This window comes from Nansenia antarctica, assembly GCF_963989245.1.
Source record: "Nansenia antarctica genome assembly, chromosome: 2".
In the NCBI taxonomy this organism is placed as follows: Eukaryota; Metazoa; Chordata; class Actinopteri; order Argentiniformes; family Microstomatidae; genus Nansenia; species Nansenia antarctica.
In genome coordinates, this window is record NC_137675.1 from 24,013,863 (window position 1) to 24,024,137 (window position 10,275).

Genomic DNA, 10,275 nt, shown 5'->3' on the forward strand with positions numbered 1-10,275 from the left:
TCCTGGTCCCCGGTGGAGAGTGTGAGCAGGGCCTGGGACCCGATGCTGTTCAGGTCCACCTTGTCGATGTCTACCACCATGGAGTTCACCACGCTCTGGTCGAACAGCGCCGGACGGGCGATCTGGTGGACCAAAACAACATCACCAAAACAGATTAAAATACAATTAAAAATAAAACCCAAAATATGGTTATTTATGGTTAATCAGTGTTTTACCTGGACCAGGTGTAGTCAGTGTTTTACCTGGGCTAGGTGTAGTCAGTGTTTTACCTGGGCCAGGTGTAGTCAGTGTTTTACCTGGGCTAGGTGTAGTCAGTGTTTTACCTGGGCCAGGTGTAGTCAGTGTTTTACCTGGGCTAGGTGTAGTCAGTGTTTTACCTGGGCCAGGTGTAGGAAGGAGGTCTGACGCTTCAGGGAGGACACAAATCGCCGTGCAATGGGAAGTTTCTTCTCTGCAAGGCATTCTGGGAGATGTTCCAATGAGGACAGTATCCAGTGCTCCCAGTGCTTAGCGAAGTTACGGATATCTGCCAGGAGACTGGAGACATACAGGCGTCATACAGGGGTTAGGCACAGCACCTCGGCATAAAAGCGGGTCAGATATCTGCCATGAGACTGGAGACATACAGGGGTCATACAGGGGTCAGATATCTGCCATGAGACTGGAGACACACAGGGGTCATACAGGGGTCAGATATCTGCCATGAGACTGGAGACACACAGGGGTCATAGGCCATATCCCAATTCACCCCTCCGCCTCCGTTTTGAGCCCTTCGGCTCCGTTTTGTGCGTTCACGTTTAGGGTAGTGGTGTCCCAATTCATTTTTCATCGAGGGCTAGGGGTAAGGGGGAGGGCTATCCACGGCTTCGTTTAGAGATATTCGGGGTGCATGTTTGATTCAGAGCCATGACCCTACCTTCCGGCATGCATTGCGAATCATCTACAGAAATTTTATTTCGCTCTAGTTAATCCGGAACACAGACACAAATGTCATTTACTTTTTCTGTAATTACTTATTAATAAAGATCAGAAAAATTAGCCATCTTATTACCTTAGTTTAATGTCATTTCAATGCATTATAGACCTTTTCTTTATAACAAGCATAACGAGGGCCGAAGAACATAACCTCCTATCTGAAAAATTCACTTTTTTGGGAAAACACAAAAAACTGTGTTGTTTTCTTGTAGAATGCAATTTTTTAAGGATACCCCTATTACACCATTTTGCAGATAGGAGGTTATGTTTTTCGGCCCTCGATAACAGAAAAAAATCGCTTTTATGCCGAGGTGCTGTGCCTAACGTTACAGGCATGACAGTCGCGCATATGACATATTTCCATGTCTGATGGCATATGACACCTACTAATGTCATTTCAATGCATTATAGACCTTTTCTTTACAACAAGCATAACCAAAAAATCGCTGTTATGCCGAGGTGCTGTGCCTATGCTTAACATAGAAAGTTCCACAGTCCAGCGCGCTCGGGTTTAGCAGTAAAGGACTGGTACCTGGGCACTTCCATTAGACTACCAAAGCAAGACACCGGAGCAGTCATATCTGCGCATTTGTCACAGGGTGACAGTCACCCTGTTCCTCTGCCCCGGCGTCAGTCCAATGGAAGCGTCAAGCACAGCCTTCCCCATAGAAATACATCGGTGCGCGATTCACATTTCAGAGATCAATCATCGTTTATTTAGAAATAAATGATTACCTGTGGCGTTTGACAACGGATGATGGTAGACGTATTTAATGTAAAGTTATCTAACATTAGGCTGATATGTGCATGATAGGCGCACATTTCCCCCCTTGATGTATGACGCTATAGTTGTATAGCAGCACTTATTATACCAAAACAAACCGCAATCTAATCCAAGCAGTTTTTATTATGTAATATTATTGATGGATGTGCCATTTTTGATGGAGAGCAGTGAGCGGGAGACTCATCAAGGACATGTAGTTAACTAATGCAGTGGACAGCATCACATCGGATTCCGGAACGTCATAAAAATAAATCTGCGCTCCCTTTCAGTCATGCGTTTTTCCATGTTTCCGTTTGATGGCATATGACGCCGTAAATTTAACTAAAGTTCAGCCGCGAAGTTGTTGCACTGTTGTCCTATATCAGTGCAGACTGGCAGGGTAGGAGCACAGGTTTCATGCAGGTCAGAGCGCCGTTATTCTGTCATGGTCTGATAATGAAGCATTGTTCTTTTTTATTTGATGACTTGTTTGATCGATTGATAGCGTAAAACTTAAGTTGTGAATGAATCTCAAGCGTCAATGCTTTTCTATGATACTACTGATGACGTATCAGGGTCTTGAAGGGTTGTCCCATTTCATTGGGGAAGATTTCAACCACTATGGCTTGTGGCTCCGATCAGAGGCCTTGGCTCCAAAGCGAGTGGGGTAGAAAAGGGAATCGGGATTCGGCCATATTGTTCAGATTGTCAGATGTTGTCAGCAGTGACAGCGCTTATGTCACACATAACAGAACAAATGACTTTATAACAAATATTAAAACAGGTGATAGGCTGTGCTAAATATAAACAATTACAAGAAAAGAAAATATTATTATGAATACTTTACCTGTCAGGCATCTCCTGCATGGTGGCAGGAATTAAGACGTCTGTCAAAACCTGAACAGGACACAGAATGAATAGATTACTGTCTATCCACAACAACAACAACAACAACAACAACACATGAGGACTCTGCTCTGTCACACACACAGAAGATGTCTAGATGTAGACAAGCCCTACCGTGTACAGCAGGGGTCCCCAAACTACGGCCCGCGGGCCGGACACGGCCCGCCCCCACACTTGGACCGGCCCTTTGAACAACGTCAATTTTCTACAGGCGTTGCACTCGGTGGATTTCTGTCATTTCTGACTGCAATAGCGGCACTGCGCCGACGTGGTGGCGGGGGCGCTGTTTCGCAAATAAGTTATCTTTAGTTTTTGCTAGTGAAATAGCTGATAGTTGATGTTGACTGCTCAAGGAGAATACATATTTGAAAGTACAGAATGCCTGAGAGCCTTATATTGCATTATATTACATTATATTTTGATCATCTGGTGCCTGAATATTGTGTTTTCCTTTGCATAAATAATGACATTTCCACCATAAATTGATGCAGAAAGGTCACAAATTGGTGCATATCAATTCACCAGAATGGTAGAAATTAAGTGTTTGATGCTCGTTTAAGGACCCCCAGACAGCCCTGCTTCATGGGTCCCCCCGTGTATGATGAGGGTCCTCCCTCATGTATCAGACTGTAAAACTGATTATATTTCATTGACATATCACTATAGGTATAAATTCCATCCAAATTCAACTGTTTAGACTTTGTTTGCATCCACCAGTGCTCTCGCCTCCATTTCACTCCGTTCCATATTATTTTATGTTAGAGACCGACCCAGGCCCCCCATCACAGAAAGGAAAAATGATGTGGCCCTCACAGAAAAAAGTTTGGGGACCCCTGGTGTACAGTATAGAATCACACACACAGAAGATGTTTTCTAGTGATAAGCCCAACCTTGTAGAGTATGGAGTCACACACAGAAGATATTTTCTAGTGATAAGCCCAACCTTGTAGAGTATGGAGTCACAAACACAGAAGATGTTTTCTAGTGATAAGCCCAACCTTGTAGAGTATGGAGTCACAAACACAGAAGATGTTTTCTAGTGATAAGCCCAACCTTGTAGAGTATGGAGTCACACACACAGAAGATGTTTTCTAGTGATAAGCCCAACCTTGTAGAGTATGGAGTCACACACACAGAAGATGTTTTCTAGTGATAAGCCCAACCTTGTAGAGTATGGAGTCACACACACAGAAGATGTTTTCTAGTGATAAGCCCAACCTTGTAGAGTATGGAGTCACACACACAGAAGATGTTTTCTAGTGATAAGCCCAACCTTGTAGAGTATGGAGTCACACACACAGAAGATGTTTTCTAGTGATAAGCCCAACCTTGTAGAGTATGGAGTCACACACACAGAAGATGTTTTCTAGTGATAAGCCCAACCTTGTAGAGTATGGAGTCACACACACAGAAGATGTTTTCTAATGATAAGCCCAACCTTGTAGAGTATGGAGTCACACACACAGAAGATGTTTTCTAGTGATAAGCCCAACCTTGTAGAGTATGGAGTCACACACACAGAAGATGTCCACTATGATGGGGTTCTCCAGCAGGGGCAGCAGGTGGTCTGGCATGCCCTGCCAGAAATGTTGCAGGAAGTTCTGGATCTAGAACACAGGAAACAGAGAACCGAGAGTCTGGTTCATGCCAAGGTTTTCCTAGAAATTGCTGCTGAATTCCCAGGTGTGTCTAGCAGTGTGACTGGGGTGAAAGGTACAGTAGTGTCAGTGTACAACCTAGTGGTACGTGCACTGCAAAAAGTAAATCTAAGTAACATTAAATATCTTAAATCAAGGCAATATATGTTTGTTTTTTTTACTTCTTTTTTTTATACTTATTTTAAGAATAGCAAGTGAAATGTTCCTCTTCTTTTGGCAGTTCATTTTGCCCCATTTTATTGTTTTTGAAAGCTGACTTTGCAGTGTCAGGGTTCAGGGTAAGTACAGTATACCTCTTGGAAGTTGACATTGATGGCGTTGTCCAGGATGCACTGACAATGTGTTTTATACATCATGATGAGTGTGTCCACCTAGATTAAATAATGTCAAATTATTCATAACAATGTACAGTTAGTACGATCATGTGTGTGTGTGTGTGTGTGTGTGTGTGTGTGTGTATGTATGTGTGTGTGTGTGTGTGTGTGTGTGTGTGTGTGTGTGTTAGTGTCTGTGTGTGTGTGTATGAGTGTGCGTCCGTGCGTGTGTGGGCCTTAATGTATAATAATGCTTATACTAATAATGTCTTTGTGTATAATACTTTTTATTTTTTATTTTTTTAAGTAATTCTTCCTTCTAGCATTGTGACTGCCAATGGCCCCAGGTCCCAGCATAGATTTGTTTTTTCTTATGATGACTGATGGATAGATGATTCACTTACTTAGACAATTGTACTTGTTGTAAAAAAGGGCATTTGCTAAATGTCTGAAATGTAATGTAAATGTAATATAAATGGAAATGTTGTGTAAATGTAAATGTAAATATAAATGTAAATGTAATGTCCATGTAAATGTAAATGTAATTTAACACTAGAACAGCCGTGAGGTGTTAAACAGCACCAGTGAGTACAAAAAAAAATCTACCTTTGCACTCGATCAAATTTCAGGACCCTCCTTTCATGACTTTTCCTAGATATGTGCGTTCTACCACCCAGCATCTTTACATTTTCAAAATCGAGTTAGTATAAAGCGATTTTGCAGTATTTCTGTGTGTGTCTGTGTATTTGCCTTGGGATTCGGCTGCCATATTTTTCTCCAAGGCTGCAATTCTCTTTTATATCAGCAGAGGTAGCAAGGGGGCACACACTGTGCTCAACCTTCAGGCTTCAGTGCTGAATTAGATACAGTGGATAAGACTGATATTTGTAACATAATGTGTTTATATATAGGCTATATATAGCAATAGTGATACATAAGATATGTATATGTACAGACAGTTATGAAAATGATAAACTGTACAGTATGACTTTTACAATCCCTTCAGATTTGTTGGAGCTGAGGTTTTTTTTTCACCCAAGTTCCATGCAATAGTGATAAGATATTATGATATGTGTAGCCTATGTACAGTTATGAATGATACACTGCACAGTATGTACCTATCAAGCTGTGTGGTATTACATAGGTACCACAGCAAAGTAGTTCATCAACAAATATTATATAACAAACGGATATTTATAATATTGTATATAATGTCTTTTTTGATGATTATGCCTGTACAGCGCTGTCAATTTTCAAATAATGCTATAGGCTATATATATATATATATATATATCTACCCTCCCTCCACCCCCACCCAGAGAGCTTTGGACTGTCTGGATATGAACACTTGATCTCTGCACTTTATATTTATATTAATTATGACTCTTGCACTTTGATGTTGGTTTGCACTGTCTTGTCCTGTCTTGCACCTATCCTGCTGTAAACCGTGCTCCATTGTTCCAAACCAAATTCCTAACATGTTTACATGTCATGGCAATAAAAGTCTTCTGATTCTGATTCTGATATGAATGTTCAGTTGTGATATGAAGTAGCCAACAATTCTCATGTCGACCATGATAATAATAGGCTACAACAGGGTTGTACATAGATATACGCAGATTCATATTTGGATAGTTGATTTTGGCACCATTGTATAGTAGCCAATTGCAGAGAGTATACATTATTTTGTTTGTTTACTGCACATTATAAATGAAATGAAAATAGCTTTTGTGAAAAGTGAAAATGAAGTGTGTTCATGTTGCAGTGAAATCTATTTACATAGATATATCAGATGTGATATTTCTACTACAAACGAACACAGAGAGACAGATAATTCAAGTAACATTTTTATTTACTTGCAATGTTCACTTCAATTCTTCCAAGTAAAAAGTATGGTAATTAATATGAACACCAATATATATTTAAAAAAAGTAGAAAGTGAATAGGAGGTCGCCGGAGCGCTCAGCGTGGGCGCTGTCAGGTAGACAGGGCAGGAGAGGCATCAGGCCTGGCCATGGGACAGTCAGCATCCCCAGCACACCGTTGCTTTTTTTCACCCAAGTTCCATGCAATAGTGATAAGATATTATGATATGTGTAGCCTATGTACAGTTATGAATGATACACTGCACAGTATGTACCTATCAAGCTGTGTGGTATTACATAGGTACCACAGCAAAGTAGTTCATCAACAAATATTATATAACAAACGGATATTTATAATATTGTATATAATGTCTTTTTTGATGATTATGCCTGTACAGCGCTGTCAATTTTCAAATAATGCTATAGGCTATATATATATATATATATATATATATATATATATATATATATATATATCTACCCTCCCTCCACCCCCACCCAGAGAGCTTTGGACTGTCTGGATATGAACACTTGATCTCTGCACTTTATATTTATATTAATTATGACTCTTGCACTTTGATGTTGGTTTGCACTGTCTTGTCCTGTCTTGCACCTATCCTGCTGTAAACCGTGCTCCATTGTTCCAAACCAAATTCCTAACATGTTTACATGTCATGGCAATAAAAGTCTTCTGATTCTGATTCTGATATGAATGTTCAGTTGTGATATGAAGTAGCCAACAATTCTCATGTCGACCATGATAATAATAGGCTACAACAGGGTTGTACATAGATATACGCAGATTCATATTTGGATAGTTGATTTTGGCACCATTGTATAGTAGCCAATTGCAGAGAGTATACATTATTTTGTTTGTTTACTGCACATTATAAATGAAATGAAAATAGCTGTTGTGAAAAGTGAAAATATAGTGTGTTCATGTTGCAGTGAAATCTATTTACATAGATATATCAGATGTGATATTTCTACTACAAACGAACACAGAGAGACAGATAATTCAAGTAACATTTTTATTTACTTGCAATGTTCACGTCAATTCTTCCAAGTAAAAAGTATGGTAATTAATATGAACACCAATATATATTTTAAAAAAGTAGAAAGTGAATAGGAGGTCGCCGGAGCGCTCAGCGTGGGCGCTGTCAGGTAGACAGGGCAGGAGAGGCATCAGGCCTGGCCATGGGACAGTCAGCATCCCCAGCACACCGTTGCTTTTTTTCACCCAAGTTCCATGCAATAGTGATAAGATATTATGATATGTGTAGCCTATGTACAGTTATGAATGATACACTGCACAGTATGTACCTATCAAGCTGTGTGGTATTACATAGGTACCACAGCAAAGTAGTTCATCAACAAATATTATATAACAAACGGATATTTATAATATTGTATATAATGTCTTTTTTGATGATTATGCCTGTACAGCGCTGTCAATTTTCAAATAATGCTATAGGCTATATATATATATATATATATATATATATATCTACCCTCCCTCCACCCCCACCCAGAGAGCTTTGGACTGTCTGGATATGAACACTTGATCTCTGCACTTTATATTTATATTAATTATGACTCTTGCACTTTGATGTTGGTTTGCACTGTCTTGTCCTGTCTTGCACCTATCCTGCTGTAAACCGTGCTCCATTGTTCCAAACCAAATTCCTAACATGTTTACATGTCATGGCAATAAAAGTCTTCTGATTCTGATTCTGATATGAATGTTCAGTTGTGATATGAAGTAGCCAACAATTCTCATGTCGACCATGATAATAATAGGCTACAACAGGGTTGTACATAGATATACGCAGATTCATATTTGGATAGTTGATTTTGGCACCATTGTATAGTAGCCAATTGCAGAGAGTATACATTATTTTGTTTGTTTACTGCACATTATAAATGAAATGAAAATAGCTGTTGTGAAAAGTGAAAATATAGTGTGTTCATGTTGCAGTGAAATCTATTTACATAGATATATCAGATGTGATATTTCTACTACAAACGAACACAGAGAGACAGATAATTCAAGTAACATTTTTATTTACTTGCAATGTTCACGTCAATTCTTCCAAGTAAAAAGTATGGTAATTAATATGAACACCAATATATATTTTAAAAAAGTAGAAAGTGAATAGGAGGTCGCCGGAGCGCTCAGCGTGGGCGCTGTCAGGTAGACAGGGCAGGAGAGGCATCAGGCCTGGCCATGGGACAGTCAGCATCCCCAGCACACCGTTGCTGGCTTGGTGCATGTGCCACAGACAAATCGTCCACATGACTGGCAGATGTTAATTGCTTTGTTCCCTCGACATATGGTGCCTTGACACTTTTTTCTTTTCACCTGTGGGGACGGAGGTGTGCGAAGATTTTCGAGCTGCAGTCGCCTTCTCGCTGCTGGTGTAGAAGGAAGCCTTGTCATTACCAGTGGCTCACACAGCTCCCCTGCCAACTTAAAAAGGAATTTCTTCCTGCTTATCCTGACGCCCATGCACTGGCTGTACAGAATGCGTGCATTAATTGCAGCCATGTCCAACATGTTGTAAAACACAGCTACAGGCCAACGGCGGGTCCCTCCTTTTACTGTGTATTTCCTCGTCATCTGGTCCAGAACATCAACACCGAACTTAGTGCTGTTGTAGTAGGAAACCGTTTCGGGCAGTTTCTTTGGGCCATCATCAGTAGAAACGGTTTGATGCAGTGTGCTGAGGAGGCATACATTTTTCTTAGGTTCATGTTATAATGTTTAGTGAACGAACAATTGTTGGGTGTTTGCCACAAATCGGAATTCTCTTGCCGTGAAATGTGTACATCAAATAACATGATGTCGACGATCTACTAGAACTGCGGGACGACTGCAATGTAGCTACCACTTGACTTCATACAATCACTTGATGCACGGGGGAGGGTAATCTTATTGATCGTTTTCCATTAGCAAACAATAGCTGCCAATTCATGAGCGAGCCAAGCGGGTTTCAAAGCTGCCAAGCAGGTTTCAACGCTTACACGCTTACAGCAGTCGATTGTCTGCTGATGTTACGGGCACGGCCGGCGTGAAGTTCACGATAAACAGACTTTATCACTGTGAAGCTCATAACTATGATAACACAATATTGCAATATTTATTACTATTATTTTTGTATAATAATAATCAACCATCATTCGTTAGTAATGAAAACTCCTGCAGTTCCGATCAATCTCCTCTCCACTTTACACATTACATAACCAACATCTCTTTTGACATCACAACAATGTCAACACAATCACAACATAATCTTATTTTATCCAACCAGGTTTTATATTTTGATTATGACATCATGTCTTTCAACATTGTCACACTTTTCATTACACACATTAGCGGCATCAAAAATGATGGGCTGGGCGTGCGAGGGAGCGTGCTTATTCTGGCAGATTGTGAAATATTAAAACCAATAACATTCTGAATGATTTATCATTCTGTACTCTTTCTCTCCTTTCTTTCATGTATTTTCTTTTCCTTTTCTCAATTAGTAGTCTCCTAATCTCGCTACAGTTTGAGCGAGACTGTAACTGTCATTGTTTGAATGAATGAATGGTCTTTATTTGTCATTGATATAGTACAGGTACCAAACAACGAAATTTGGGAGGGGGGGCTCCCCTGGTGCTAGGAAACTAGGTGCTAGGAACTGGTGCTATAACTGTGTTCATGTTATAATGTTTAGTGAACGAACAATTGTTGGGTGTTTGCCACAAATCGGAATTCTCTTGCCGTGAAATGTGTACATCAAATAACATGA